The sequence below is a fragment of the Pocillopora damicornis genome, chromosome 5 (genome assembly GCF_964200805.1).
Source record: "Pocillopora damicornis chromosome 5, jaPocDami1.2, whole genome shotgun sequence".
NCBI classification, from domain to species: domain Eukaryota; kingdom Metazoa; phylum Cnidaria; class Anthozoa; order Scleractinia; family Pocilloporidae; genus Pocillopora; species Pocillopora damicornis.
The window spans coordinates 21,025,859-21,033,883 of NC_142674.1; positions in this window are offsets into that span (position 1 = coordinate 21,025,859).

The following is an 8,025-nucleotide window of genomic DNA, read 5'->3' on the forward strand; positions in this document are numbered from 1 at the left end:
TATTTTGTTGGCATGGTATCTGTTAGTTCCTAGACATAGGTCATGCTTAGGGGACTTTCGACCCTCAACAATCCCTTTGAAAAGTTAAAGCATTTTCTTGTACAGTTTTATTATTGATCTATGAGCAAAGAGTTTGCAAGGCAGCCATTTGCGCGGCAATCTTTATGTTTGTGGCATCGATTATGACCATTGTAGTATCTGTATCGTCCAAACTCCACTCCCTCCCCCCACAGGGGATAAATGACGACCAGTCTCTTGGAGCCAATTTTTGTTCTAGAGAAGTCAAGAGAGTAAGTCAACAGTTGATATTATCGTTAGAGGTTGAAGTACGTACGGGGCGTCCGCTGGTTCCCCGAAAAAAATGACCCTCGTGAGGATGAGCGCGAGGTTGCTAGTTGTTGCTCGATTGCACGTTCCTTACTCCTTTCCATTCCTTCTCTTTCACCCTTTATCGGAAATTGAAAAAAAAAAACCATTCCTTCGACCGTAATTTTCTTCGTCGAGACAGGTGTAGTTTGAATTAAAGGAGAGACCTCTATCTCGAAATTGCAAGGGAATCGAAAAAATATTATCATGATTCCAGGGAGTTCGAGCGAGCTTATAGTTAATGACATAAAAAAAAAGAAAGAAATGAGATCATCTGGATTTTAGCAGCGGCTCCTCGGAAGGCTACTGTCCGTGCGCTGTTTCTGAGTCTAATTTGAGTCTGGACAACTATGTTAATAACTGAAGAGTTACCTAAGGTTTCCGCGATATTTTTGCCTCTTTATTAGAGTCTACTAAGTCTTAAAAATTACCAACTATTGCTTACGATCGCACAAAACGAACCGAAAAGATTGTTGTTAGTATTCAGCCCGTCGTTTAAAATCGGAAAACTTATTTAAATTATAAATCATATTTATCGAACCAAGAGATTCCTGAAGTAGCAAGGAGAAATTTGTTCGTTTATTGTTGTTATATTGATCGCTTAATTTACTTATTCAGTTCCTATTTTTATATTTAAACTTATTTCAACAAGATACACAGTGTATCGTGCACGGTGTTATTCGAGGGGGAGGGGGAGGGGGTTTGGTGTATAATATTTTAGCCTAAGAGTCAAGGAAACAAGTAAAAAGTGTGAAGGCTACGATCCGAAAAAGAATAAGTGATTAAAAGTATCTGTATTTATATGTCAATATAAAATGTGATCAGCATATTTTAGCTTTTGTTCAGGATAATAATGATTTGCATAGACAAATAAAAGAGCAGTCACCGAACGATAGGCATGCGCGTATTCATATTTTATTTTTCTTTAGAAGGGCGTCAAGCAGGCACGAAAAAGTCTGGAAGTAAAGAAATAAAGAGAAAGAGAAGAAAAGCAAGATTCTTTTTACCAGGTTAGCTCCTTATTACTTTTTTGATAACGAATTAGCTATCCGCTCTTTTAAGTTTGGTATGCATTGAACGCTCGAACTTAATTAAGTGAATGTGTGCGATTCAAAACTAATCGCAGTCGAAAACGGAAGAAAATCACAAACAAGAAAACAAGTTCGATTTCTAGAATAGTTGATGTTTTGAATACCTATCAAGAAACTTTTTGCAATCTCCTGTAAGGCTATCTAATTTCACTGGAAGTTGAAACACGGCTTCTGTTAATTAATCGATTCTAAGATTAACTTCGAGGACTAAATGCTGGAAAAATGCTCCAAAATTTATTTGAAAGCAAATTTTCATCAATAGCTGAAATTGTATAATTTTTGAACAGAAATCGGTAAAGAAGGAAAAAGAGCTCGGAGCCGAATTGATAAATATCTTAGCTTTTGAGGAGAAAACCAAATTGAAATAGAGCGGTCCTACGTTGCTGCTTTTCAAGTTTTCTCTGGAATTCATTTTCTTAAAAATGTACGTACGTGTATAGGTCGGGTAGTTTGTTCATTTTCTTTCTCTTCTTTTTCGGTAAAAATAAGACTTTTTTGCTATTCGGCCTGATAATCATCTGTCTTACCTCTTGAGGCTAACCCAAGAAGTATTTTTCAAACATTGGTGTCTCTCTAAATCGTTTCTATATCCATTATAAGTCTTATACTCTGATAATAGTCGTTTTCTAAATTTGAACGTTTTTAGGTAATTTCAACAACACTCTTGAGGTCTGACTGCTGAAGTTCCAAGCCCTAAGACCAAACTCAAAATGCCACCAAAATTGGCAGTATCTATTTGTACTCATGGGTGGAGAGGAACAGTATCTATTTATACTCCTGGGTGGAGAGGAACAGTATCCATTCATACCCTTAGGTGGAGAGGGACAGTATCTATTTATACTTTTGGGTGGAGAGGGACAGTATCCATTTATACTCTTGAGTGGAGGGGGACAGTATCCATTTATGCACCTGGATGGAGATGGATAGTACCCATTCATACTTCTGGGTAAGGAGGGACAGTATCTATTTTTACTCATGGGTGAAGACGCACTGTAAGAATTTAAGAGCTTTGCCCAAGAACTCAATACAATGCCCTGGCCAGGCCTTGAACCCGACCCTTAAGATCAACCGCGTTTACCGTAGAGAGGATGGGAGCTTGCGGTCAGGTTCTCTTGATTAGCGTCGCAGGACGCGCGTTTCTCAGTCTGCCGTAAGATTTGAGAATAGCTGTATTTGTAAGGCTAGTATCTCAACTTCGCAAAGATATGGTAGACGACTCTCACACTATTAACAACTGGCGACTTTGAGCAGTGTTACTTTTATGAGTAAAAGAGAGAAAAATACATCTAGGAAAAAAATGGAGTGAGAGATGATCAAGCGCACCTTTGATTTTTGTCTCAAGTTTTGTCATCTAACGCTATTTTCGCCTCACCCCCTCCCCCCAACCTATCTACTCACCGAACCGAACCGATAGGGGTTTATTTCAGTCTTCCCACTTGTTTGAAACTAGGTGTTTTGTTAAGGTCGTCTCAATAGGTTTACATAGACATGATCTACACAGCAGTGCTATCTCTTTTGAGCTTAGTTTCTCAGATTTGTTTGTTTTGTTTGTTTTGTTGTTTTGTTTTCTAAATTATCCTTCGTCGGGAAGATAAAGAGATCCGATCGGGCGGACTGTGGTTTTCATATAAGTACTTATCTGTCTTGCAACACACAAGAAATGAACGAAATCTGTCTCTTGAGCGCTCTTACGAAGAAACGCGGGCGCTTTCAGGAAAGTTCAAAATAACGTTTTCGTGTAAAGTCTTCGTGATAAGTTTTGCTCGTGTTTTTAAAACACAAATTTTCATTGAAAAGTGGCGCACTTGACCCACACGTCTTGCATAACGTTTCAAACGAATATGGAAACGAGCTCTTAGCCTCAAATGACACGGAACAACCTGTAGGTAACAGCACAAAGTAGTACTGACACAATTTAAAAAAACAACAACAACAACAACAACAACAACAACGACAAAAAATCGAGTAATTTTATCAAAGACCAAATATTTCACGAGCCCGTAGCAAATAACGAGTGCAATTTGTAGTTTTTGAAAAATTTTCAAGTGCCCCTTTACAAGAAACTGCACGAGAAATCATGTTGTCACCTAGTAATAATATACATGAAAAAGGTATTTCTCAAAGGCAAAGCAAACGAAATTTTGACAGCGTGCGCGCTAGTTGTAATTTGTATTCATGTTTCAGCTTTGAACTCGTGTTACATGACAAATGCACTTGACTTCAGCCAATCAGAAGCGCGTAAATTTTTCGTGTATATTTTTAGTATAGGTAACAACATGGTTTCGAGTGCAATTTGGTGTTAGCAAGCACAAGTAAATTTTTCAAAGACAACAAATTGCATTCGTGTTACAACTTTGCACTCGCATTACATGAAAAATGGTCTTGTTTTCAGCCAATCAGACGTGCGTAATTTTTTCAGGTATATTATTACACGCAGGCAGAGAGTGAGATTTCGGATCAAGTTACCGACGAATAAACACCGACCCGACAAAAAGCAAAAGGAAAGGCAAATGAGAGGTTTGTAAGCATGCCAAGCGCCAAAAAGCAAAGAAAGCACTCGACTATGTCTCGTGTTTCCCCCTTTGTGCTCCAGCTGCTTGCTGCTGCTTTACAAGAAAACAAAGCTTCTTCATTTGTTAAAGTCACTCATTCACGCTTGAAATTATTGTCATTTGAAATATTTGTTGTTCTCGGCCAGATAGAGGCTAATTTCCACTATTTCACATTTTATCTGCACTCTGCTGTAGTTTTGAGAAATGAATACATCAGATGATAAAGTGGAAAATATTCCGCTTTTGTTTTCAATTTCTGATTGGTCCATTCTTTTTTGAAACCAATGACTGGCAGAGTAACAACAGAGTAGTTCCGACGCAAGAAAAACATTAGCTGATGCATATACTTAAAACTTTCTTGGATCCCGAGGACTTCCGGTTCAGAATCTATTCGTGACATATCAATTCTTATCTAAACTGCTGTTCAGTCAAAAACTTCCAAAGAAACAAAGATAAGTAACCTGTTTAAGAGAAGTAGTTTTGATATGAATGAAAGTGATCCTCGCAGTGATATGCACTACTTAGGCAGTAGTGAAAATAAGGCCTGAAAAAAATTCAGGCCTGTACGGGATTTGAACCCATGACCTCTGCGATACCGGTGCAGCGCTCTACCAACTGAGCTAACAAGCCAACTGGGAGCTGGTCATGATGGTGGTTCTAAATAAACCCGTGAAGTGATGAATATACGGTTAAGAATATATGAGAGTCATATATTTGAACTGCGGATAAAGACATGAATGAAAGTGATCCTCGCAGTGATATGCACTACTTAGGCAGTAGTGAAAATAAGGCCTGAAAAAAATTCAGGCCTGTACTGCCTGCCTGCCTCAGAAGTAGTTTTGATATTACATGTCTCTAATATTTAAGACCACATATTGATTATTTTGAGGCCGTAGTTTACTGGAGAAATTGTTGTTCTTAAATTAATCATTTAGGCTGGCATGTATTTCAGTCCTAGAAACATGTGGTTCTTATAACTATGAGCTTACATTTTATATTTGAAATTTTCAATTTTACTGTGTTTTTTACTGTATGTTCTCTTCAATGTTTTAGAGTATTAAGCTCTTGTTGATGAATTACGTGATAACTTTGAAACAATAAATGCTTGAAAAAAGTGCTGAATTGCCTGACTTTTCGTCAACGATAGCGATTTGCATACGTGCAACTTCCCCGAAAGCTGTGTTTAATTTAGCGGGGAATTGATCATCACCTTTGTTAGTCAAAGCCGACATAAGATTCGTTGATATATATGTACTTTTAATTTCCCCGTTTTCATTTGGAAATTTTTCGCATTTGGTAGCGTAGGTCACAATGGTATAACATTTCCAACATTTTGTTATTCCATGAAAACTTTTCTTGGAGATGTTCGTTGAGGAAGACCTTCTTTCGACTAAAAATGAACTACTTGACAAATATTCAAGTCATGTAGTCCATCGGTCGTATGTCAAGAGAGATTGCCAAAGGCCAACGCTTTCATAAAATTTTACAACGTTACGTTTTCTTGATGAGTCTTCGTGAAATGCTTTTAATTTCTGCTTGTGTGTTTAGCAAACAAGTTTTTAAAGAAAAGTGACGCACTTGACCCACAAGTCTTGCACATGATGAACTTTAAAACGAGCGTGAAAACGAGTTATTTGGTTGGAACGGATGCAGAACAAGTGGTGAATGAATACATCTCATTAAACTTTTTGGTGTGTAGTATCGCTGAGCATTTTTGCGAGTTGTGCCTTATTTTGACGAGCCCGTATGGCGAGTAAAAATACAAACAACGCCACTTCCGAAATGATTTACAGCAGAACAGTGCTTCGAGGCTTCTTTATTTTTTAAAAATGTCTTTAACCTGATTATAAAAGGGGGCGACTTACGCATAACACTGACCGATTGATAGTAATTTTTTATTTGAAATATTTGTTGTTTGATGAGTTTCGTTAATTCGCACCTTATTTGCACTATCATGCTGTACTGATAGTCTCAAAAAAGGACTACCGTACTTTTCTTTTAATTAAAACACATTAGAAGATGAAGTCAAAAAAGTTTCCGCCTTTGTTATCAATTTCTGAATGCAATTGGTTTATTCTTCTTGAAAATCAACAAGCAGACGTAAAACTTCGTGCACGAAGCGTCTGACAAGAACGTTATTAAGTCATAGATGTTTGCAGTCCTGAATATGACTTAATTAAACAGCATATATATTGCCCTAATTAACTTGTACGTGGGTTGGATGGGGCCAGATGGTTGAATAAGAACTCTATATAAACACAATTACATTTTTCATCCTCAAAACCATTTAAGAAAGCAATTGAAAAGTTCTAGACAGCCATTTAAAAGAAATTCAATGGAAAAGTGGTTTTGGGTTCTCGGCTGGTTCCTCAGCATTCTCACGATGGTTATAAATGGATTTGTCATCTTCCTCGTCTGTGGTAAACGTCAGCTTCGCACCAAAACCAACGCATTTGTCGTGTCTTTAGCAGTGGCTGATTTTGGTGTTGGGATGATTGTTGTTCCTTCACGCTTTTTCTGCAGCCTTGCAACCGAATGCACTCCACGCTCAAAAGAGGGATTAATTGTGATGTTTGTAAGGGTGTTCATTATTTACACCTCTGGAACAAACTTGGTTGGCTTAGTACTGAAACGTTATGTTGCTGTGGTGAAACCTTTGAAATACTTGACTTTTATGAAGCGCGGTCGAGTCATTCAAATGGTTCTAACATCTTGGGGAATTCCTTCTCTTTTCACTCTTACTTTAGTGCTGATTAGACTTAGTGGAATCGATCGTGCCAGGACTATGCTCGGCTACTTGTGTTTGCTTTTGGAGATACTCTTGTGCGTAATTCTAATATTTTTCCTTGCATCCATGTTTTTCGTTATTTACTCTAGAGATCGCCCGTTAGCTAAGAAATTGCAGTTTAATCATGTGGTCGCTAGAGCTAAAACTCAGAAAAAGGCGTCAGCAGTAAAATGGGTGGCTTTGATAACGTGTGTGTTTCTATCGTGTTACGGAATAATGATGCGTTGTAGTTTGTTATTTTTAACTGGTCAATTATGTAACGATTATTCTTTCAAAATAACGCTACAAGTTATTAACTCTGGAATAAACCCTATAGCTTATGCTTTCTTCAAAAGAGATATACAACAAGAATGCGGAAGGCTTCTCTTCAAAAAGCGTACTTTATTTAACAACAGAGTAGTTCCGACGCAAGAAAAACATTAGCTGATGCATATACTTTAAACTTTCCTAGATCCGAGGACTTTCGGTTCAGAATCTATCCGTGACATATATATATGTTATTTGCCGGCTGGGAGGTCCGTATGGTGAAAAACTGTGACCTCGGTCTTGAAAATGCTGCCCTCGGCCTACGGCCCCCCACAGTTTTTCACCATACGGACCGACCCTTAGCCGGTAAATAACATATTTATTGTTTTTAAACTTGACGAAATTCTTTCTGAAAGAACCCGAGTGACTTATGGCTGTAAATACGGCAAGATCTTCCATAAACTGAACAATTTTTGAGTGAGTAAATGGTAGTTAAAATAGAGGTGATGCAAATTTAAGAGAGATGCCTCAGCGAAACATTTTCATTTCTGTAACGATAAAGGTGATTTAAAAGGCTTCCAAACAAACTTTGAAACATTATTTTTACAAGTATCTGTCACAATATGACACCTGTCAATTAGAGAGCGCGCAAGAAAAAAAAAACCGTAGGAACATTTGAAAACCAACAGAACTAGTTTGGCAAGGACTGTCACGACAATGTTTTCTTAAAAATCAGTTAATGATCTAACGGAAAGTATTATTTACTCTCATCGACCATTCATTCATGTACGAAGATTTATCTCTGTTCATTAAGTAAACGGCGAGGAAAGTAATTGTGAGTAAATTCAATTTTTTATTTTGAAATTGTGAGAGTTTGCTCGTTTGTTTGCTGTAATGGCGTGTTTAACTCTGATCTTTCCTTCACAAAAACTAAATTCGAACGGCACACTCCCACGAGACACAAGGGAATTTAATGCAGCCT